Genomic DNA, 25,345 nt, shown 5'->3' on the forward strand with positions numbered 1-25,345 from the left:
ACACACACACACACACACACACACACAGGCACACACACACACACACACACACACACAGCCATCCCAACCCCTGCCGAGTGGCAGCACATTAATGATGGGAGTCTGACATTCCTTGTGACAGGCAAAGCAAGGCTGAAAAATCGCCAGGGGTGTTTTGGGCTGGCCTTATCAGCTCACACATGTGCCAAGTGATCAATTCACTCCCTTAAAAAAATGCCAGTTACAACCCTTATCTGCATCGCGTACTCAATTATCTCGTTGCTCAATCTTATTCAAGTGCTCACACCGTGAGGTTGGGGGGCATCTCGGCACTGGATAGCCTGCGGCCCCCGTGACCTCATCACACAGAGATAAAGAATGAGCACGAGGAACCCGGGGGGGGGGGGGGGGGGGGAGACTGTGCCTCCATTTCACTTCAGTTTACATTCGAACAGCTTTACTTCGTTTGCCCTACCAAAATACACCAGACACATTTTGGTTTTCATTCTGGTCGTGGTTTCATTTGGGTTTCATTTAAAAATGTACGCCTGTGATCCTTCGCTGATTGTTTTTGGACGATAATCAAAAGCTTTCTGGATATCCGTGTGTCCCCCCCTTCGGAGCCCATCTGCAGAACGGTTTGACATCGTGCAGGCTGCAGGCCTTTGTGTACGCGCCGTTGTTTTGTTGTGGTCTTTTTGGTAAACGCAGCAATTTGGTGAAAGGAGGGGGACAGTGGCCTGACTGTGAAGCACTGAGAGAGCGGGAATCTGCAATCTCCCCGACCACATAATCAACTTCACCGTTGCCAAGAGGTGAGCCGTAGGTACGCAAGTCCCCCCCTCCGTCCTCCCATTGACAACGCACAGGCCCAGCCTCTTGACAGAGCTGCGTTAGGTGTTTACCGTTTTCTTTCTTCGGTGGTTAAAGCCATTTCTGAGGGAACTGACAGTGTTTAGGGAGTGCTGTCCAGAGACATGTTTGTTTCCTTTGCGTGTTGACGAAGTTGGGCTGAGTGCCTGTCCCGGCCCTCAGATCCCCAAAGATAGGCACGTGGCCCTGGTTCTGTGTAGTACAGAAAACCAATGATCAGCAGCTTTTCTTCATATATATAGCACTGCTGGGAGTGCAGACACTGCACATGGGACTAAATGTACTTTAAGTGAGGTTATTTCGGGATTTTTAGCTGAATGTGAGAATACAATTGTAAAAAAAATATAAAAGTACTACATACTGATCAGTGACAAACAATGGTACTTTTAGAGACTGCGGGGCAATTATGTGGATAATTGGATTCTAGAGTGGTTCATTGATTTGCTGTCTGAAAACCATGAGTACTCTGCCTGAATAACTGCCCTGTACAAAGAAAATGCCCATATCCCACATTTTCTATGAACACTGAGGAGTTTAGACCTCCTGCTGTTATTAAGAATAACTTATTTTAGGGAGGACATCTTCTGTCGTAAGCATACACAGTCAACCTACTGTACATCCAATTTTCCTGTTTAAAATGAGAAGTATGGCAGGGAAAAAAATTTAGCCAAAAAGTAGCTGCAGACTGGTGATGTGTACAGCATTATTAACATCACAAATTTCTACATAAATTACTTTACATAAGACTTTCCATACATGAACTAAATTATGCCATTGTAATTATAGTTATATTCTCCATTGTGTAATTTTCACATACATGATGTTAGCTCAGAGATCCGTTTGTTGAAAGAGAAGAGTAAGCTTGAACTTTCTACAGCCAAAAGTGATGTCTATAAGTGCTTACACTGGATGTCTGGCACTTATCGCACTGTGTCTGATGAAGACATTGTGTGTACATATGAGGTTAACACGACCTGTCTCCTTGATCCACGCAGGTGGTACCTGCAGGTCCTGAAGGCTGACGTATGATTGGCCTCCGCAAACTCTTGAGCTTATTTGTGCTCCTGACAAGATTTTTTTAAAATGTTCCTTCCCTCAAATCCTTTTCGCTCCCCTCACTTGTCATTATCTCAATCAGTGATTGTTGCTGCGAGGTCATTTCAATTCAACCTTCTTTTGAAAAAAAAAAATGCAGCCCATTTTTACAGATGTTTTCTACACAACAGCATGACCGATTACCCCCCCTCCCCCCCTCCCCCCACCCCACTTAAAGCCGCCCCGCACTGGTGACTCCACTCTCTCACACCTATCCATAACAAATGAAGTAACGGGGGGCGAGCAGCAAAAAAAAAAACCCCAAAAAAAACCGCAGCAGCTCTGTCTCAGCGGCACTCCTGGCCGTTAGGAAGGCCCTGCACTCTCACAGCGAACCGGCCCAGCGATAAGAGCCCGGGAGAGCTGGCAGCACGTGTTCAATTAGCACCTGCATCTCTCCGCTGGCCGACACATTCGTCAGTCAGCGCGGGCGTTTGGGCTGTCCGGCGGGGGGGGACGGGGGGGACGGAGGGGCGGGGCGGGCTTCTTGTAAAGTGCAAATGGTCCCCGTAAGGCTCAGACAGCCAGCAGCTGCTGCAGTGAAGGCTCCTGTCATTGCCTGGACTCTATAGCTCAATAAAGAGGCTTCCCCCGGGGACGCGGCGCAGCTGGAGAGGAGCGGGAGGCCGTGCCAATGTCCGTCTGCTCTCAGCGCTCGCTCTCTCTCTCTGCCTCTCTGCCTCTCTCTCTCTCTCAGCCTCAGCCTGTCTCTCTCTCTCTCTCTCAGCCTCAGCCTGTCTCTCTCTCTCTCACAGCCTCTCTCTCTCTCACTGCCTCAGCCTGTCTCTCTCTCTCTGTGTCTCTCTCAGCCTCAGCCTCTCTCAGCCTCAGCCTGTCTCTCTCTCTCACTCTGTCTCAGCCTGTCTCTCTCTCTCACTCTGTCTCTCAGCCTCAGCCTGTCTCTCTCTCTCTCTCTCTCACTGCCTCTCTCTCTCTCTGCCTATCTCTTCTCTCTCTGCCTGTCTCTCTCTCACTCTCTCTGCCTCTCTCTCTCTCTCACTTTCCCTGCCTGCCTGTATCTCTGTCTCTCTGCCTAGTTCTCTCCTTTTCTCTTCTCTCCCTCACACACACACACACACACACACTAAATATAAGCTTGCCTGTGTGCACACAGCAAACTGCATTCTCTGAATAAACACCATCATGCATAACATATATAAAATGCCTTCTGCTGTTAGTATTGTTCAAGGCTTACTGAACATTAGCATGCATAAATGTACATTAATAGCATGTGCGTGTGTGTGGTGTGTGTGTGGCAGTGCTGTATGTGTGTGTGTGCATGCATGTGTATGTATGCTATGTGGTGTGGTGTGAGTGTGTGGTGTGTGTGCGTGTGTGTGTGGTGTGTGTGGTGTCATGTGATGTGTGTGTATGTGTGTGTGTGTGTGTGTGTGTGTGTGTGTGTGTGTGGTAGTGTGTGTGTGTGTTTGTGTGTGTGTGAGTGTGTGTGTGTGTGTGTGTGTGTGTGTGTGTGTGTGTGTGGTGTGTGTGTGTGTGTGTGTGTGTGTGGTGTGTGTGTGTGTGTGTGTGTGTGTAGGTGTGTGTGTGTAGGTGTGTGTGTGTGTGTGTGTGTGTGGTGTGTGAAGGTGTGTGTGGTGTGTGTGTGTGAGAGGGGAGTTCTGTGTATGTGTGTGTGTGTGAGTGTGTGTGTGTGTGTGTGTGCGTGAGTGTGTGTGTTAGGCTGGCTTCCCGTTGTTAAGGGTGTGGCGCTGCCTAGCGCCCTGTGCTTGCTGAGTTCAGCTCTGGGTCACCACGACCCTCTAAAGGATAAAGCAGTTAGTGAAAATAGAGGCACAGATAGTTGCAGGCTATGATGCACAATTCTACAACAATAACTGGCCTTTGAGCCAAAAAGAAATCACAAGGAGCGTTCACAAAAGCCTTTCTTGGAATCCCCCACAGTGCTGGCTGTATTACAACATGCTTTTGAAAGTGCTAAGATGTCCGAATACAGAATCACCCTCAAACAAAACTGATGTGTAACACAATGTCTGATTATCGAGTATGTATTAAGAGAAATCTCTATCAGTCTGAGTAAGCCACAAGCACAAACAATTTAAATAGGTTAATATTGCTCTGAATTGTATGCAAAACATTGCTCTGGCATAAAAAAAAAGCTTTGAGCCTGGCTTGGCTCATTACTAGGCCAAAACTGCAGCCTGCTGAGTTGCCAACTCTTCCATTTAAGACAAGCCAAAATTTATAAGAAAATTAGGGATGCTGTATTATTTCACGTGCTAATGTTTAGTATTTGTGGGCAAACAGAAATCACCCCTTCTAACATACATATAGCATAAAAATCTACTTTACTGTAAATACAGTTAACTTTGTTTGAACATCACAGATCGTCAATCCCAAAGAAAAAATTTTAGTTGTCACTAATAATCTGCACTATTAATAATAATAATAATAATAATGTATTAATAGTAATAACCCATTAATAAGTAATCATGATGAGTGAGCATTTTATAATTCAGTCTGTATGGCCTGAACTTATGTCACACCATGCCAAGAAACAATGAATTTCCCTTCATGTAATGTCCACAATATCAATGTCAAGTAGTAGTGTATTATTATGTATTATTAATTGGGCATAAACAAATGTGATGCTACTGGAAAGGAACATCAAATTTCATAATTTGTGCTGCATAAACAACCCCTTTTTCTGTCATTTGTCCATTGCAATTAGCTGCAACTTCAAAAAATAAATCTGTTTTTTTATTCACATATGACGTCCAGCGATTAAATTGCTGATTTTCAGTGGCTTTAATTCCCGCTCGTTTGACCGCACTAGTAAACCGGGTAAGAACTCTACACATGGACCTGTTCTGAAGACAACGAAAAGAGTGCCTCTGATGATCGGGACGGTCCCGTCTGACACCAGCACTGGGGGTGGTCGGGACCCCCCCACCGCCCCATATCGCACAGCTCCATGCTGGCAGCCTTCCCCACAACTGCGAACAAATTCTGGAGTTTAGACTGTTTACAAGAACGCTATCGCCGCAGGCCGTTTCTCCATGCGTCCTGCCAAAACTGAAAAGTGTGCACACTGTCAGGAGCGATCAGCAGAGCAGAGTCCCGCCGAGAAGGACAGAGAAGGGCCTGGATGGGGAGAAGGGGGTGGATTGGGGTTCGTGAGTGTGTGTGTGTGTGTGTGTGTGTGTGTGTGTGTGTGGGGGGTATGGGTTTCAGAAAGGAGTAATGAAGAACGAGCAGAGGAACAGCACAGGTGCAACACTCCCCTCTTTGCTGCACTCCTGGATGCTCACGCTATGTTGCTGGAGGGTCTCTGAGCACAACTCAGACATAAAATTTGAATAGAAAAATAGACATTGGACATTTTTTAAAGGCCCAATATAAAAAATACTATTTATTCTTATTATTATTATTACGACTACTACTACTAATAATAATAATGTCATTATTATCATTATTATTACTGTTATCAAATCAAATCAAATTTATTTATAAAGCATGTTTAAATACAACCCACGTTGACCAAAGTGCTGATTATTATCATGCCCTCCCATTTACAGAAGCAAGAAAACATATACAAATAGAAGAGCTGACAAATACTAAATTATTATTTTTTTTTTTTTTAAGCGCAAACATGGAAGAAGGAAGTTTGCTCCACATCCACGGTGCATATTTCTGTTCCTATAACTGGATTCCAGCTGCGTAACACAGAGCTCAGTCACATTTCCAGTGCGCTCTCGGGACAGCGCGCTATTCTGGGAGCCGCGTGTGTCAGCGCAGAGACGAGAGCCGTTTGGAGGGCTCGGGGGAATGTTCTGCGCGGAGAGAGAGAGAGAGAGAGAGAGAGAGAGAGAGACGGAGGTACAGCTCACGGTCAGGCCTCCTGCGCCCGTGGACACACGCTACCTTATAAGGCAGCAGCGCAGGGTTTTTAACACTTCACCGCGGCGGCCCGGTGTCTCTGGTTAATGCAAGCGCGATTACTACGCTCGTGCCCTCAGTCCCCCCTCCCTGAGTCAGTGAGGACCCCCCCCACCCCCCCCGCCCAGTAACACGCAGCACGTATTGCACAGGTTCCACTTTGTCAGAATGACGATGACGAACCGAAGGGCTTCAGGATTCAGTCAGTGCTCCTCTATTCAGGACAGGCCGCACATCCAAATAACAGTATGCAGGGCTTTTAAAAAAAACAAAAAAAACAATAACCCCCACACTCAGACAATACTGTCAAACACTGAAAAAAGGACAGTCTATGATTTAGCTGGAGCCCACTTCTCCGCTATGAACTCAGTCAGTTAATGGGGCCAGAGACATCATCTTGACGAGACCGTTAATACGTGCATCCTGAGGTAACTGGGACTATTCACTTGGATGACTGGGATCCCTTCAGAAGGCACGGAAGCAGCTACGACCACGTGAAAAGATAAACAGAAAAGAATAAAGACTCAGGAGATGACGAAGGTACACAACGAAAAGCTCAGTTTAAGACAGACAGGAGAACTGACCATCAAACGGCTTACTGTTGGCTGTAATTATGTCTGAGTGTAACAAAACCCTAAGCACTTTAATGAAACGTTCTTAAACAGCGCTACAAAACTGTACAGGAACACTTCTATTTTTTTTTTTTTACAAAACACAGTCATAAGGCTATAATAAAATCACATACTATTGTGAACCATTTTTAGTAAATTGAGGGGTATTTATTGACTTTTGGAGAGGTTTCCAGTTGAAGTAGAATACACAGGAGAACAACGGCTAATGATAACCCGCGATTCTCCATGTTCCTCCTGCAGCCCGAAAAGAGGGACGGAGGGAGAGATCACAGGGAACACTGATTGCGACGGGCCGGGCCCTCTTTGCACCATGTGTGTCGCACGTGTTGCAGCCACATTTTTGCAAATATTTATTCCTGGTGTGAAACGCTCTTGATCTTCCTCCCGTGTTTATTCCCCACCATTTTCATTTCGGATGACCTTTATCCATCCCGGCTGAAGGCTGACAATAGCGAGGGAAGCGATCTCCCATGCCGGTGAGCTTGCAGAAGGAGGACTATCTGCCCGGGTCTGGACTGCGTAGTCTGGCAAAAGTTAGAAGAGCAAAGGTTTTTTTTTTTTTTTTCCTCCAAAAAAGTACACCGTCCGGTAAAAAGTCAGATGACTCACTGATAGGGGGAAGGTTAGGCCATTTATGGGACGTTTTTGAGATGAGTTTGAGTCCAAGGGATTAATCAAATAGCATGTTTGTGCAAAGACAGTGCTAAGAGTAAGGGACATAAACTGCGGTCTGGCTCAGTACCCGGACAAATGATGGGGCTCCAGTCCTGGCCTTTGCTGCCACATTTTCGGAAAGACAAATTTCAGTGCAGCCACAGCAACTCAACTCATTGAGGTATATCCTGGCAGCATTAAAGATGAACTATTTTACACATTTTTCTATTTAAATGCTAAAACTCTTTTCTTTTTTTTTGCTGAATGTACCGAGTCATTTCTTACACAGTTATCAAGGGGTAGCTGTCATAACAGTGTAAAATGTAAAATGATGAAGATGATATGATCCTATCTTTGAAAAACAAAAAAAAGGCAAAACTACTTGTTGATAACAGTGCATATAAGAAACTAATTGTGATACCAGTGTATTTTTATGCATACATACACTCATTATATGTATATAATGTACCTTCTGAGCTATGTAGGGGCGACATAGCTCAGGAGGTAAGACCGATTGTCTGGCAGTCGGAGGGTTGCCGGTTCAAACCCCGCCCTGGGCATGTCGAAGTGTCCTTGAGCAAGACACCTAACCCCTAACCCCTAACTGCTCTGGCGAATGAAAAGCGCTGTAACTGTAAAGCGCTTTGGATAAAAGCGCTATATAAATGCAGTCCATTTACCATTTACCATTATTTTAAAACCCATTGCACACAGCCACACAATCAATGTGAAAAACACAAACACAAACAACAGTGGCTAGATTAATCATGTGTAGGTTTAAGGGAGGTCAGGTCACATGCCATCACACCAGTTTAAAGTTTTGACACATTATTACAGCATGTGCCACTAAAAGATAAACACATAATGCCTGATTACTAAAATGCATATGGGTACCTTTCAAAAAGGGTCACGTCCAAATGATAATGTTGATTAAAAATCTGCAGTAATCCCTAATGTACAGTAAATTCAACCAGGAAATGTTATCAAATTAAATCCAGTTGAGGACATGGGACAGTGTTTTACCCTGGCTGGCTTACTGCAAAGAGTCACTCCAACCCACCGAAGATCATAGCATGTCATTTTACTCCTTGCTTTTAAAGAGTGGTCATACTTTCTTTCATGCAGCGAATCTGGAACAGGAGCCCATACGCAGTGTCTATATTACCTGGAGACAAACAGAGTTCATTAAAGTGGCAGAACCGAATGCTAGTCATCATGAAATCCAATTAATCCTCTCTCACTCTGTGATGGCTTCCCAAAGCCAACGATTTCAATTCTGGAGAAGAGAGTCATTTATCCTATGATGCCATTTGCTTCACTGGGTCTCATCCCAGGATCAACACTTCATAAACAACTGCTCCACAAAAACATTCAGCTTTATGATTCACGTTTGCAATCTCTGCTTTAAAAAAAAAAATTTAAAAAATCAATTTAACGGGGTTATATTACACCACTGAAAAGAGCACAGGGTAAAGATTGAATGTGAAGCAGAAAAGCTTGATGACAAATCTGTCAGAGGAAGAACTCGCACCACACCAGGAAATTTTACACAGAACAATGCAATGATTCAGCCGGTTCCCGCTTGGCACGTCAAGTTTTGCACGCAAAGATGGACTGGCAACCACACGCTGCCCCGCCCAGTGTTGCCAGTGCACAGAGATGAACCACGGGCAAGGCTAGCCAGGCTAGCAGAGCCTTTCGGTACAGTACGAGTGCTCAGTTGTGCTTAGTTCAGCCCATGCTACCATGGCCCTTTCGGTCACATTCCCACGGAGAGGTACGCACAGCATCTGCAATCAAACAAGCGCTAAAATGGGGATTCAGTTTACGACGCATTTTTGTGTTTGCACTGTAAGTCGCTCTGGACAAGAGCATCCATCTGCTAAATGCCAGCAAAGTAGAGCATCCAAACTTCACTCTTTCACAATGTTTCACAGCCATCGGTAGGTGACTGTGCCTTGAGCAATGTTCCCATGCAGCGAAGCTAATTATTTTCAATGGTGGACATGCGGCAGGGCCGAGAGACCAGTGTCACGCTAGGCAGTTCAGTAAAACTTTCACCAAGGCCGTTGACTAGCAGTCTGTGTCAGTAGATACCATGTGCAACCAAAGCAAGGCATATCAACTGCTTTTCCAGAACATGTACCAAGGTATGAACATTGCCTGTGACTTACAGGTTCAATCAAATTTCAAAAAGATTTTTATTAAATAAGTTATCTAATGCGTTCTGTTTAGTTAGGTGCTTCTTAAAAGCCTGGAAAAAGATGCAACGTGACTGCAGGGCAGGCATAGTTGTATTTTCTTGTCAATAAGCATCACAAAGGGATATCCCTGTTTATATTTACACTGCACTTTTGTTTATTGTATGTTTCCGTTCATAAACCACTTAATCCTTCAGAATTATAACAATTCGATTAGTTTTTTATTTCATTTTTCAACGGGGACCGTCGTTAAAGCCACACAAAAAACACGTTTGACATTGAAGCTTTGTTTGTAAGCATCTCGACCTCTGTCAAGCCCCCTGACGAGACTGAGCGGTTCGCTGCAATCAAGGGGATAAAAAGCTCCATAAAGCCAGCCTAGCTTCACAGGTTTGTAGCCTCCATTAGAGCCTTATAAATGACTGGCTAACGAGGCCGGCTATGGCAGAGTTTAGGTCCTTCAGGTCTGTCAAACCCATCCGAAGCACTTCAGGGGAACCGAAAACCGGAGCGGGCGAAAAAGAAACTCGCGACCCATTAGAAAAATCAGCCCCAAACTATAAAAACACACAGCAGAAAAGGGCCAAATCTCCCTGGTATAAACAAAAGGTGGGTGGCAGCCCCCAAGCCTTTTCTGACGGCCAGCGGCGGCAGTGATGAATTTGTGGAGTTATCTAATTTTCCACTGTTTTAATTAGAGGCCAGGTTCCATGAGACCCGACAGCTGTGTTCTTTGTACCGACTGCTGTGGGCTGACAGAGAAAAATGTCAGCCGGAGCCTTTGCCAAGCTTTTAGCCTGACCTGAGTGAATGGAACCTCTGCCTTCCATAAACTGCGGTTTCCAGGCAGATTGCGCATTTTCTTTTTCTTTATAATCTTTCTTCCTTTTTCGTGGCAAAAAAAGTTTTATTTTTATTTAATTTTTTCATCTCGAGCGTAGCCGTTACAGCACGTGCAATTAGCAGAGTAGCAATTGAACCCTTTTCGTTCTATATATAGACGCTGTGAACAGTTGCAATCACAGGATAACCAAGGGTATCATGTATCTGACAAAGCAATTCCTCCACGACACATCAGGTACATATATTCGAGTCTGATATAGTATTTAACCGCCTACACGTACAGACAAAATAATAGGATCTGCGAAAGACATTAATGCAACAAGAGGCATAAAACTACACACCCTCATAATAATGTGAGGAAAAGGAAAGGATTTGTACATTTCGCCACCTAAAGCTGCCATAGCTGTTAATACAGGGATAACATGAAGTGCAAGCCTGAAGTGTCTACTTTAAATTGGACTTTGTCTATTAATCCAAAACCTCATTGTCACATCTAATCTTATATCTAAGCAATGTTCAATACCATCTAACAACTCCAAAACTATTTATGGACTTTTGTAAAATGTACACATTCATTCCATTTAAGGATAATGGGGGGGGGGAGGGGCAGGGAAGAATCTATTCAGGTACCAATAAACAGCAACAAACAAATTAAGGATAAGACCAATATCTCAACAAAAAAAGAAAACTGAAGCTCCATACAGAGAACAGCATTAGCACTCAAATCAGCAGCTGCACTTCATTTGTCTTGTTTAAAAAAAAAAAAATGGTCAAAATTGCGATATTTTAAATTGCTAAATAAGTCTCACAGGCCTAGGCTGATATAAACTTCATAATTTAGAGGTTTACATGCACTTAAAATAACTTAAGTCATAAGAACAAGCTGATGTGGGCGTAAGAACAACTTCCTTGAGACCTGGTGTGTTTGAGGAATTTGTATCACGTACATTGCATGCTGTCTTTATAGATTATGTATCTTTATATTCCTGTACATCGAAAAAAAAAAAGATATTATCATCAATAGTACAGGAACGTACAGATGTCTAATCTACAAGGACAGCATAAAATGCACACAATACAAATACAGGTCTCATTGTTCCAGTAGCTGCATCAGTTTGCTCTCATCGTTCAGGCTTTTGGTTCAACCGTGCCAAATGCTCAGCACTTTGTGAACACACACTAAATGCACACAAATAAAAAATGGAACGCAATGCAAGTGTTCTTTCATAGAGTTTTCTGGTATGTTCTAAACTTAGGCAGAAGGGATGACACAAACATTTCTCATTATAAGTAAGCTTGTGTCAAATGACAGGAAATTCCACTCACAGACAGAAAGTCAAGCTGTGATATATAATGACAAATAAAAACAGAGGGAAAATAAGCTTGGTAATTTTGCACATCCCTCATGGAAATTGAATAAATTATAATATTCTGCAACTATGTTAATTTTTTTGAAAATATTAATGATAAATATGTTTGACAGTAGTGCACTTAAAAATATACTGAAATAAATGAGCCCAGTGTAAAAAAAAAAAAAAAAATTGCCCATATATTGTGAAGTGTTGCAATATCTTGATAATATATTTCTATTTCAATATATGCAGCGTATTCCACTTCTGTAAGTGAGGCATGTAATTTCCTTAAATGTTCTCAGATTTCAAAGCAAATCATATGCCATGTGAATTCGATTAGGTGCCATGCGGCACGATGCATTCTCATCCTTATAAATTATATCCCCATAAACTATTTACAAATGAGACCATGGAAGAACTGAGTTCAGTTTGCCAAAGCAGGAGGTCTCAGTTGCTGGTGCGCTTGCTTCATCCCGTCTAACTTCACACCCACTCTCTCACACACACCACACTCCTCTTTCTGAGAAACGCTTCTATCCTTTCTTCGGGTCCAGGTGACACTCATGTTCTCTTCTGCCAATAAACACCGCGTCTCTTCTGTGGCAGGGCGCTCTACAACACCTCTCGCCCTGGGACAGAGCACTACAGGATTTCCTGCTGTCAAGCGCACAGCAAAAGGCATCTATAAACCCAAATCCCCTGTACGAATATATACACCCGCTGGTTCACTGCTTCTAAATCTTAAACTATTACGTGTAGAAAACGCATTAAAATAAATATTTTGGTTAAAATTCAGAGCAATAACAGTAGAATATACTTAATTATTGTTATCTATTTTCAATCAGAATTTTAAAAGTGACGTTTTTGTATCAGTATATACTGTTCTATCCAGTATAAATCTATATAGGCTACAGCCTATATTCCAATCATTGACAATATTTTGAAAGTTTGCAAAAAATATTTTATAATCTTATACACCATTTCATTGTGGAATGATTGTTTCACATAACATCATTAAAATGTTTCTTGAAATAACCATTTTACATGAACTAATTATAATTTAAGAATACAAAATTTTCATTATGAAATTAATATTGCTACAAAATAAAGAAGAATCGACATTTTGGATACTTTCATTTCATTGGATACATAGAGAGCTAAAGGTTATGGCGATCAATCACACCAACATCAAACTGAAATTTACAATCACCTAATTTTCTCCCAAGCGCGTATTAATGAACTGCTAGGAGGAGGGGGGACATTCCTTCCCATTGAAACGTCCCGTAGCCAGGACAGGTGTTTTATGACCTCACGGCTGTTATTAACGGCCTCCTACAGCCTTCACCTTGCGGTGCACTTCCTGTCTGCAAGGCGCAGGAACCCGCCGTTCCCGCTACAATAGAATTACCCGGCTCTTTCCACGGTGCCACGGCCTTCCAGACTCCGCTTATCGCTGCCTCACAATGCCCATGCCTCCCCCCCCCGCCCCGAAAAAAGGGCTCTTATCTCTTTCCATAAAGACCCCTCCCCCTTCTCCTTCTCCTTTCCTCTTCTCACACCCGCGCCCGTTGTTTCTCAAACTCAAGCACACGGCCTCCCGCGCCGAACCCAGGAGAGGCCCTCGGGTTTTTTGACAAGCTGCGATGACCGTAGACGCAGACGCCACAGGCGGGATTCTGTGCCACAGTAGCGCAGTTATGGACATGAAATGAAGAGCATGCCCCCCCCCCCCCCCCCCATTTGATGAGGAACTGAAACGCGAGCAACTGCACACAATTACAGAGGATTACCGATAAGTGTATTCAGATTGAGAGAATGCGGGCGGACAAATTAGGATGACATCTTTTATCCCTTTCTAACAAAGCGCACGGAGAACCTTAGCCGCAAGCTTCTATTTATGTATCCGGTTTTATCTGTTGAGTTTTCAGAAACAACTGAAGCCATTCCGAATCGAATAAACAGCATTTCTCCAGTGGCCTTCTGCCGGTACTACAGGGAGGGTCAGGCTGCTCTCCCCAGCCTGTGCCTGTCACCTTCCTGAGCACCCTATGACTCAGGAGCACTTCATACAGGAGGCCTAATGTCACCGAGCCATGGCAACATATATTTTTTTCTTTTTGTATATTCGGACACTAATAAGAACACTTGCTTTCTATGTCCTCAAGTCTAGTCACAGCAGAGACACCATTTTAACTTGCCATAAACTGTGTGTAACCTCACTGTGACCCCACAATTCTGGTGGCACTAAACTGCAAAGTGGTTATGGTGTAGCAATCTGGAGATCACCCTGCAGGATAATATCATACTGATTTAAAAAATGTAAAAGGGCAAGATTTTCTGCTCAATTTCATCCTCATCTAGCTGGCAACACTCAGGTTTTCCACATTTACCATTTATCTAACTACTTGGGCTACTTTCCTGCTCCTTCCACTTCCATATTGTGGATCAATTTAATGTTTATTTTATTAAGCAGAAGAATGATTCATCAGAAATCAGAGGGTAGACATTTTAAATACTCTGTGATAAACTGAGAGGACAACGTATTACAAAGGCCACCGATTGTGAAAGGGAGAATTATGTGGGCGTTATTCGCGGGGTGTGATCATTTGAAATGATCTGGATAAACGTTTCAATCGAAAAAAAAAACACACACACAGACCGTGAACATCTGCGCTCCATAAGACACAGCTCACAGCCAAAATAAACCCAAACCGGCTCACATGACGGGTTTCCTTTCAAAAGGGGGGCATTAAAAGCGAACGCCAGAAATGGGAGCAAGGCTCGATATCAAATAGGCTTAATTAACGCCAATCTTACAACAAAACAAAACAAAAAACAGTAGAAATCTGTAAAACTGTATTTCTGTGCACATACCTCACGCGATCGGTGCTGCCAGCCTAAACCCGAACTCAGGGATTGTGCTGAACTCACAGCGAGCCTCACTACACGAGAGTCGCTCACATCTGGCACCGCAGTGCCCATTCGGGCCCGAGCAGGCAAACGGAATTTAGCGCTGATTTCATTTACAGTTCCCTTAAGTAACATTAGCTTGTTAAGGGCATTAACCCAAAGATTTACAGTTTTTTTTTTTTTTTTTTAAAGAAAAAGTTTTTTTTTTTTAAGAAAAAAAAAAAAAGACGTTTGGTTTATTGTTTTCAACCTGGGGAGCAAACCAGCAGAGAGATACTCGGCAGGAAGGCGGGGTTTAAAGGTCACGCAAACACTGATTTTCAAGATGGCAGCACGTGTAAAGGGAGCCTTGGCCTGTTATGAGAAACAGACATCCCTGACGTACCTGGGAGCTGCTGCTGCCCTTTATTTGTGCTGCCCCTGCGGCTTTAAATATTACCCTAGACATGCAGTGCCAAATAAAATTTTACAGCCCAAATTTGCAAGGTCTCACGTGGGTTTTTCTGCATGCCATATTATATTGTCAAATTGTAGCTAAGGGACATGTCATTTCAAGCTGCTACAGGAAACATGGCTATATTAGGCAGCAGGCATAAAACAACTCAGTTGTACCTTCTTTTTTTTTTTAACTGGGCCGAGAAGCGGCACAACTGGCTTTGAGTCTCCAACTAAGCCAATCACCTGAGTTTTGTGTGAATTAACCCAAAGTTAACAGATTTATCATGAATTACAATCAAAGATATCCTTTAAAAAGACTAGTCTACTGGGGAGTGTTCACGTGCAATGCTTTTAATGTTTCATAACAAGAGGATCAATGCATACATTGCATTCAATGAGGAAAGCCAGCAATTTCCTCATCATAACAATTTCAACCAAGAATATCCACACTTGAAGTTAATTTGATCCATTGGCAAGTACCATTATGAGTTATATTTTAGTAAAAGTAATGTGAAGAGATGAGAGCACACACTAGATACGCTTTCAAAAACTGTTTTTTTAAATATGCAAATAAACTGAATTCTATCAAGCGTAATGAAAAATAAAAAAGTGAAGAGTACTGTGCCAACAGAACATTTACAACCTAAACAGGCCTTGGAACATACCTTATTATGCCATTCAGATTGCACCAGCATCGGGGCTGTCAGAAAGGGGCTTGGCCAATGAGGATCCTCTCTCAGGTTCTCTGGGCCTTGGGATGCCTAACAGAAAAAGAGCAATGAACGTCCAATGCAAAACATGGAGCCTGTCCTCACAAAGGGGCAACTTAATGACAAATTTGTACTTGTTAAATATAATCCATTGAGCTCATTTAAAAACCTTTTCATTAGCTTTATTTTGGCACTGTTCAATGCCTGGCTTTCCTTCCCGCAAACACACACAGAGTAAGTGAGATCGTGTGTGTGTGTGTGTGTGTGAGAGAGGAAGAATTTTTCCAAATTCAGTGTGTAATGGAAGCCGCAGGTGAACAAGTGATTAACAGACATTTTTTTCTAGCACACAACAGTGAAAATCTCCCAAATTAATGTGGTGCAGAGGTATGTATCCTATGAAAAATAAAAAATGAAAGGCCCCCTCCCAGTCTGTGTGAATAAACTGCCCTTTGAGGACCCCCGTCCAACTCCAGTCATCAACACCAATGCCCTGCTGGTGACTCCGATCCGTGCGCCTGACCTCGTTATCACCCTTGTCAATCACAGCACTCTCACGCCCACTTTTTCCACCATCTCTCTCACTTATCAACCGAGCCCAGGAGGAGTAGGAAAGTACATTCATTATTTGTACAAATGCAATTGGAGAAAAAAAAAAAAGGATCAAGCAATTAAAAGCAGGCCAAGAAAAGATTTTTGGATGTTGATTTCAAAAGTTCTGTTCTTTGGATTTTACCACAACATCGAAACCCATGACGTCTAACCATAAAGAAAACATGACTTTGTAGAAATACAACTGCCAAAGCTGTTCTTCTGAACCCTGCTCCATTTCTAGGCTCACGTGCCCTTTAGGCAATTAATCAAAACAAATCATACAGAATAATCAATAGATCACCACAGCTCACATCAGGCTGGGAGTAGCTAATGTGGGCATTGGGCAGAAATGAACCTGAATAAGTAAAACATCAACCTTGATCTCCAAAATAACAGTCCATAAGAAAAAAAGAAAAGAAAAAAGCATTTAACAGCTGTGGAAAAGCTCTGCATTTTCACTCCCTTCCATGAACCATCTCTCTTCCCCGAATTCACCCGGCTCCTGATTGTCTAATTGCACCAATAAGACCCTCATCCCAAAGCTCGGAATTCCAATGCTTTTGGGCAGAGTGGAATTTCCTCTCCTTGCCCTTCCAGCTCCCGCACTCTTTACAAGAGCAAATCTCCCCCCCCCCTCCCCCCCCCAACATAATTCCACAGAAACAATTGAAGGTGGGGGGGGGGGGGGTTGAGACAGAGTGGGTGGTAGAACAGATGTTACAATAAAATGCTATTTTACTCCATCTCCCCACTGCATGCTGTAGAATGTCACCATTCCCTCTCAGACTGCACGGTGATCCAATATTTTTGTTAACATAAGCTTTCGCAAAAAACTATTTCACGCCAAAAATTTCTTTCGGAGTCAGTGTGCCATTCATTGCAATTCTAGAGTTAAAATTTCATTTTACAGGCCAAATTTAAATGAAAGAATGAACAAATAGGAGCCCAGTTCATGCGTTTCTTCCAAATGATTCCAAAATTTGTTTAACATTTTTTTTAGCCAAATAGCATTCCACAACTGACATCAGAAACTAGAAGAGACTTGTTGAAAAGTATGCAAGTCATTTGCCACTGAAAATGTAAAACTAATTGAAAGAATCAATAGAGATATTGCCCACTGGCTCTTTTTGACCGGAATACAGGGAAAAGATGCATGCAACCACATAATTTCCTAATGCAGGCTCTCTGAGTCAGAATAGCAAAGACACAATAACAATACAATACCCCTAAGCATACAAGACCCATTTTCTTCTTCAGAACTCCATGTTATCACATGACCACTTGTTCAATTAATGAGAATGCAGGGTAAAATCCCAGCTTAATGTAATCATTTATGGGATCAGAAATTCTAACTATACTGGCATTCCTTTTATAAATACAGACTCTAATAATGTCCCATGTTTGGAACTAGACCTCCTGAAATCATGAAGCTCTTGATATATACAGATCAACTGAGGAGAAATGCATTACATTATGCATTGTAACACTGGAAGAAAGAAAATTACCCACACATGGAAACTCATGTTCTGTCATTTTAAAACATACAGGTTTTAAACTATTTTGTCATGTAAATGGGTTATCCGAGTAATATATAAAACAGTGATCTATCTATCTGACAACACCGGTCTTTATCTTGTATTGGTTATTTAGATTTTAAAAAAATATTTTAAATAAACTAATCTATACAAACAGTTGGGTAAACAGAGTCAGCACATATACTGTAAGTTGGAGAGGAAAGGTCTAGGGGATGAGTCATTTAGTAAACGTGTTTCTGTTTGGCTGCAGCCAGCACAGCTTTAACATAACATAACAATGAGGAGAACAGGCCATTCAGCCCCAACACGCTCGCCGTTTTCCTCCCACCGCTAAAGTGTACCTAGCGCTCGGTTTACCTACAAGCTTGGATCAGCTAAAACGGCTTTTCTCCCTCTCCCGCTCCTCGGGGGTTAGCGGCTCACTAACGGCCTCTCCTCCCGGGCGGGGCCCCCCGGGGCGGGCTAAGGGTAAGCGGCGCACCGTCTCTGGCCCCGACGCGGAGTCGTTAGCCCCCGGTTCCCGGTGGGCGGCGGAGGCGACGTGTGTGGGGGCCCCGCAGGCAGACGTGCGCCGGGCCCCGGCTATCGGTTTACACGCGCGGAGCCGGGGCATCATCCAGCCTTACTGCGCGCCGCCTGCCAACAATTTCTCCCCTTCAATCCCCTTCATTTCCCAACATGTTTTGCTTTGTCTTGGTTTGGTTTGGGTTGTTTTTTTGACAAGCTGCCATTAGAGGAACTTTTTCTTCTCTTTTGTGTTTTTGTTTTTTTTTTTTGTGATGGGAGGGGGGTTAGGGGGGATTGGCCCTGTAGGAGTGGAGGAAATTTATATAAAAGGAAGGCAATTCATAAAACAGTGTTCGCTAGCCATCTGTTCACATCAAATCCATATGATGCATGTTGAAATTGATAATCTGAAATTTCCTCCACAATATTCGTCAAACAAATTAATTTGAGTAACAAAAAAAAAGTAAAATTCCTTGGTGAATGTCCTCAGTTAATGCTGCATAGAAATTCCAAAACCATGTTGTTAAACGATTCAAACACACTGAATTGGAGAGGTTATGGCACAAAACATAACTCTACAAAAGGGTGCATTTAGTACACATACTTTTGGTGAAGAAGAGAGGGGGGTTTTTTTACATTTCCATTTAACATTCCTGAAAACCATGTCGATGAATTAATCAGAAAACATATCCATACGTCAGCTGACTAGGTCATGTCCCAGCCTTTGGCTGTGGAAACAGTTTTGGAATATAGCCTGTATTCTCTCATCCTCACAATCCCTGCTGCTGGATTTAAGTTACAAAAATTAGCCAGAAAACAATAAAGCCAACATTATTATTAAGTTTTTAAAAGACTGGCCTCAGCTCAAGTATTCACATGATAGCATGCACAGTATCCAGGTCTGCATATATGGCAGAAGTACACAGGATGGATTATCATCCTTTCAACTAATTACCTAATAATACAAGCAATGAGGACATACTTGTCATAAGGATAATCATTTAGCATGCCAATTCATGCAAGGCTTTAAACAATAGGTAAGAATGCACGGGTCACAGATACTGGCCCAATGAATGAAACGGTTTGTGTCGTGCATATACTACAAACTGTTTTTTGGGGGTCTTTTTTATTTTAGTTGTAGAAACTTAAGGACAGGACCCCTTTGCAGTAAGAGTATGACCATAATAGGACTAACCGATTATGTTTCTCAAGTCACCGCCTTGCCATCGACGCCCTTGCGAGCCCTGCACTGCAAGCTGAAGCATGCAAGCTTGTCAAACGCACTAGGCCACTGCCAACGACTACTTTACAAACACAGTGGCAACCTGTCAAAACCCTGGCACAAAAATGTAAGGAACTGTCGCAGCAACCAAAGAAACCCAGCGGAAACCCAGCTGAAACCCAACTTAAACCCACGCTACTCCTGGCGGGATGAGGCCAGTTGCATCCTACTACTGCCGACACAATCAAGTGTTTCGCAGGACTCATTTACCATACCCTGGCTTTAAAATCAGGGTTGGGACAACAACATTTTCAGCTGTTTTCCACAACTATCCTGCAATTGTGACATCGCAAGACCAGAATGTTTGCTTCTTGAATTTGTATTGCACTGTTGACCTGCAGTACAGACCTGAGAAAGTGGCAACCAAACTGTTGATCATTCAGAAATAAATAAGAACCTTTCTACATTCTACATTACTACTTTCTACATTATTACATGATATTTAGTAATATTAACCACCACCATATCACATATCCTAGCAAACTTTTCAAATTGACCTTCTGTGGTAATGAAAGAGAAAACCAGAAAACCTGCGTTTGCAATTAGACCATAAGCCAACCTTGGCGGAAAAATGATCAATTACAACGAACATCTAAAAATGACAGGGACCTGTGGAGCAATGGTTGACTAATCAGACAGCAAGTGAAAAATTACAAATTCACAACCCTGCCAGGCAATTAGGCTAGTCCTCTTTCCTTCCAATGGCACGTTCCAACCTTACCATTACCGGGGGGGGGATGCTGTGACAGAGATTAATATCAACCGCGCTCCAACACAGCCAATGGTGAAAGGCATGAAGGATCGCAGCACCAGTGTTTACCCTGGCCGAGGTAGGGCCGTGAAACACTGGCAGTGCACACTCCAGTGGCTGGAATATCCCCTTGCTGCTAATCAGCGAAGAGGAGACAGATTATCCAGCTTGGAGTGAATCACCCTCATCCGTGGCACGAGGGAAGGAGAGCAACTTCAAGCAAGATCCAGCCCCCCCAGCCCCCCGCCTCGTGCCAAATTAAACATCTCTGCGAATGGGGCTTGTTTACTTTCCAATTTACAGATATTTCTGTGATTTCTTAAGGAGCTAACTTAGCGGTAATTAGAGTTGGCCGAAACACCTCGTCTTCCCCCCTCTCCCGCCACGCTTTCTCTCTCGCTTCTCCAAAACGGGGGCAATTAAACAAAAGGCTTGTTCTATCCCCACTGCAATCCCTCCTTTGGCCAGAAACTTGCTGTGCAATACAGATGAAGTCTTGGCCTACTGCTCAGCTTCAAAAAAGACCACCAATCAATCAACAAAACAAAAAAAAAAAAACACAAACAATAGTCTGGTTGGATTTCCAATAGTCTTTATGAAATGAGAATTGCTTTCAACTCTCGTCATCATCCCAGGATTCAGCAATTCAATTAAATTATGGATCTAAAGCCATCTGATCTAGAAATTTGATTAAGATATTTCTGATAGCACATCCCATGCCAGTGTGGTCACATAAGCGCACACAGCAAAGACATGGTACATATAACAATAACAAAAAAAGGATGTCCATCCATCCACCTGTTATCTATACCCGCTTATTTCTGACCAGGGTTGCGGGGGGTGCTGGAGTCTACCCCAGCATGCATTGGGCGAGAGGCAGGAATACACCCTGGACAGTTTGGCAGTCCATCGCAGGGCGCACACACCATTCGCTCCTCATTCTCTAACACACTCGTACCTATGGGGGGATTAGCCTACCTGCATGTCTTTGGACTGCGGGAGGAAGAGGAGTTACCGGAGGAAACCCACACGGACACGGGGAGAGCATTCAAACTCCACACAGAAAGGCCCCAAAAAAAAAAGGATTTACTTTACTAATCCACGAGCAGGCAATGCCAGTTTCTTCGTGACTGCCTCATGCGATACTGTTCTTTCTTCTCGGCAAGTTATCGAATGTTGCTAGTTTAAAGACAAAATGTCAATAAAACTTCAGTAAAACCAATTCAATCCCTCAAAGGTTTAAGTAATCCCTTCCATTAACTGTATATCATTGTGCTCAATGCCAGAAAATACACTTTAGTGCCTTCTCAATGAAATGCAGGACAGATAAACATACTTTTCTGCTATCAGTTTACCTTTAATATAGCTTACAGGCACAGTGAATGGGGAGCAACCTAAATTCATCCACAAGTGCAGAAAAATCTGTGACTATCAGAAAATGTTATGTACTGTACAGATGTACAAATGTTATCATAAAATCACCATTACTACCATTACTATTCCAGATGTACTGTAGTATTTATATTAGCAGGTTAGTAAATGTCAGAAACAACCCTTCCAAACCCCACCCCCCCCAAGACCTCCTTCCCCCTTCGACCATATTTAGGTGACTAGAAGTGAGATTTCAAGATCTGTCTGTACACTGTTGTTGGAGACCACCTGCAGAGGTGTTATTCTCAGATCAGGAAATATGGAGGCAACTCTACATTTGACAAGAGATATTCCTCTTGGATATTTCATGGAATGTACCTTTGCCAAGTCTAAATCTGACAAGTAATTTTTTTTAAATCAATCGAAAGATGCCATAGTCAAAATAGCTTTAACACTTGGAGCAAATCATCTCTACTCCAAGTAAGAATAGAATTTTCCACAGATGAAGTTGTCTGCACCATTGTTGTGAAATGCAAAATTTGACTTTGTGACTCACCCAAAACATAAAAACAAACAAAACAAAAAAAAACTGGAAATATAGAATGAAAATGGCTAAAACAGGATCAGCAGAAGAAATCCTAGAAAAACCTCATGAATCTTTCAATACCAATGGTGAAAACAAACAAATACAAACTTCAGACACAAAAGCTCTGCTCTTACCACAAAACTTCTTTCCATCACCATTTCCATAGATACTTCAGAAAACACAACAACCAGACGAGACTTGTTTGAGCTACATGTCTGAATGTCTTACATTATGGGTGCACAATGGTGAAACAAAACTGATGGCCTTCCGTTGCTTTATTTATTTTTCCCCAACTTTCATCTCTAAGCTGTTTCCAAATTGCATTCAGAAGGAAAAGCCTACGCGTTCCCATAGGTGTCATTTAAAAGGAGCCCTTTTCTTTCAGACATCACAAAAGCAGCTGTCCGTCCGTTTGTCTTGCCGCCTTTATTTTGGACAGCGGCGAGCTCCACATGAAAAGGAGAAAAACCCTAATCTGGTAATTGCAAGTATTCCCGTATGATTAAAAGATGAGGATACAGTACACGGTTGGGCCTACACACACACACACACACACACTGGGCCAAGGGTTCTTCATATGCCTGCTGCCCTTGTGAGTGTGGGGTGGGTGGGGTGGGGGGGGGGGGCAGGGGGGGGTAGAGCTCATATCAGGGCCCTCATGCTGGGAGAGCCCCAGGTTCCACACAGATCACACTCCACCACATCAAAACCAGCATGCTGGTCTGTGGTCCGCCAACTACAGCAGCTAATAATTACAGGCAAACGAGAACACGGCTCACTTTATCGTGCCCCTCGTCTGTGCATCTCTCACTTCAAACATGACTCCCTCGGTCAAAAACGAGTCCCACTTTGACACAAGCGCTAGCAAGAGCAAAAGCTCTCTGTTAAAGTTTTACCTGTGGCGACTGCAACAAAGTGCAGTATATTACAAGTCAAATATTTAAATGTATGCATAGTTGTAATTTACAGTGTACTTAAATTAATATTTTTAGTGGTAGGTTCATTGCATATGCAATTTATAAAATGTAGCCTACATCAGATCAGACCGAAATACAAAATATAACACCAGATTTCAAAAAGATAAGCTCTAGTTTTTTGTTTTTTTTTCCCCCACATACGCATTGGTTATCCAAATAAGTTGAAAAAAGCTGTAGAACACAAGTGCAACAAATGTGAGAATTGAATTCCTATCAGGCCTCAGACAAGACTAGTGTAGTTAGGATGTACTGAGGCAAATTACTTTTCTGATATTTAAAGCAATGCTCCAATCATGTATGCACTTCAATTCTAGCAAACATTTCTGGTTTTCAGCCTCAAGACTGCAACGTTATGTAGGCCAGTGTAGACGGAAAATAGACCAATGTAATGTCTGGCCCACGCTATAATAAATAATTACACTATAAACACAGAAATATTCAGCATTCTCAACTGGGAAATTCATGAGAAGTTTAAAGTGGGTTGGCATATTTATAAGGCTTTCCTGTGGTCACTAAGAAGGGTGAATTTAGGAGCTCAATGTAGTAGCCACAAACAATCTGCTGTTTTGAAAAACTTTTTTGCATACATCAATCCACTCTAATGTAACACCACCTGCCCTTACACAGCTGGCTGTATAAATACCGCTTAAAAAGCAGAGAGCGTTCACTCCCCCAATCTTCCCTTGCAGAAAGTGTCTGTATCGTTATGAATCTTTTCCTGTTGAACGGCGGTTTTACGTATGATGAATCTGACTTTTAAGTGGTTCTGTAAACACGGGACCACCAATGTTACATTTACGTGGTAGAACTAATTGTTTACATTAATCCTAAACACCTGTTCCTAAAAAGGCATCAGTATATAGTTTGTCAGAATCCGCGTGTTCCCGACGGTAAACAGCTTGCATTCAGTTGAACTGAGAGCAAGTAGTAACTATTTATTTTTGAGGATCCACTTCCGTTTTCAGATGACCTCTAAACATTTTATATGTTTACGTCCCGAAATAATTTATGGAAGAATTTTAGGAAGTACTAGCACTTAAGTTTACATGTAGACTAATATTTACATTAATGTTAATCAAGCAGGTGAACTCACACGCTTCTTGGGTTGGTCTTATTAGTGTAACTGCAAACTAACACACTAATAAGCTCAGATGCTAATAAACTGTGTCTAACAAACAGGTTCGCCAAGCAGATCAATGACAACAAGCGCAATGGTCTTATTAACCCTATACAGGGACAGTAGTCCGGGTTCTCCATGTTTGAACACACGAGGCCTTAAAATACAAACCTTTTCGAGTTTGTTTTTCCCCCAAAAAAGACGCCGTGTTTTCGCCTTCTGTGCGATGATATTTGATATTGTTTACAGGCCTGACTGTGTTTCCAAAACAGAAATGAACATAACAAATAAAGAACGAAGTGTCTCCTTGTAGCTGGAAACCTTTACTATACTTACCCACAATCAGTGCGTAAGAGGAAAACAGGTGGTTGGTTGTGCCACGTGCCGAGGTAATCGGTTTTCGGCTGTGTAAGATGCACTTCCCGTAAGTGTAGGCTACATTTAAAAACGAGGAAAACTAGCCTGTTGTAGCAGGCCTGTTGATTTTAGTTATTAGTCAGCACTTAATCGTTCAGTGAACGTCGTTTATTAAACATATACATCGTCTCTGATTTCTAAGGTCTAAAATTGAGTTTTTTGTTTATTATTATTTTTATTTTTTTTAAAATATAAATTATACCAGCAGGCCCCTAGGGCTAGGTTTGATGACCCATGGCTCTTAATAGTTTAAATGTCTAATTCTGAAATTTGCGTTATAACTTTATTACTTCAATATGATGTGGTCACCAATTAAATGTCTTGTGCTTCTTGTATGTAAATCCTACAAGCCTCAGTTCATTTTATACCTCTCCTTTCTGAACACACAATTATAAATGGAAGGTCAGAGAGGCATATAGACTTCTACAGTAAATACATTTATTTAAAAATAACTGTAAAACAACACTCATCTAAGTTGATTTGAGGGATGAGTTAACTTCAGGCAATAATTTTTTTAAATGTACTTTGGATGTCCTTTTATTCTTGGATAGTAGGATTTATTTTTCACGAAAACAAAAAAACATAAATATATGAAACTTCTAATGTATTCAAGTCCACTTCTTT

The 25,345-nt window shown here is 42.4% G+C and overlaps 1 long non-coding RNA gene across 4 annotated transcripts in view; it reads right to left on the reverse strand.

Annotated features, from left to right (window-relative positions):
• Positions 1-24,634, reverse strand: part of LOC135241921 (uncharacterized) — a 91,659-nt gene extending 67,025 nt beyond the window's left edge. For all 4 annotated transcript variants that reach the window (XR_010326166.1, XR_010326165.1, XR_010326163.1 and 1 more), the window contains exons 1-2: positions 24,476-24,634; positions 15,540-15,635 (exon numbers count right to left, since the gene is read on the reverse strand). This is a non-coding gene — a long non-coding RNA (uncharacterized LOC135241921). The remainder of the gene's footprint in view (positions 1-15,539; positions 15,636-24,475) is intronic.
• Positions 24,635-25,345: the final 711 nt, after the last annotated feature.

The sequence above is a fragment of the Anguilla rostrata genome, chromosome 16 (genome assembly GCF_018555375.3).
Source record: "Anguilla rostrata isolate EN2019 chromosome 16, ASM1855537v3, whole genome shotgun sequence".
Classification (NCBI taxonomy): Eukaryota; Metazoa; Chordata; class Actinopteri; order Anguilliformes; family Anguillidae; genus Anguilla; species Anguilla rostrata.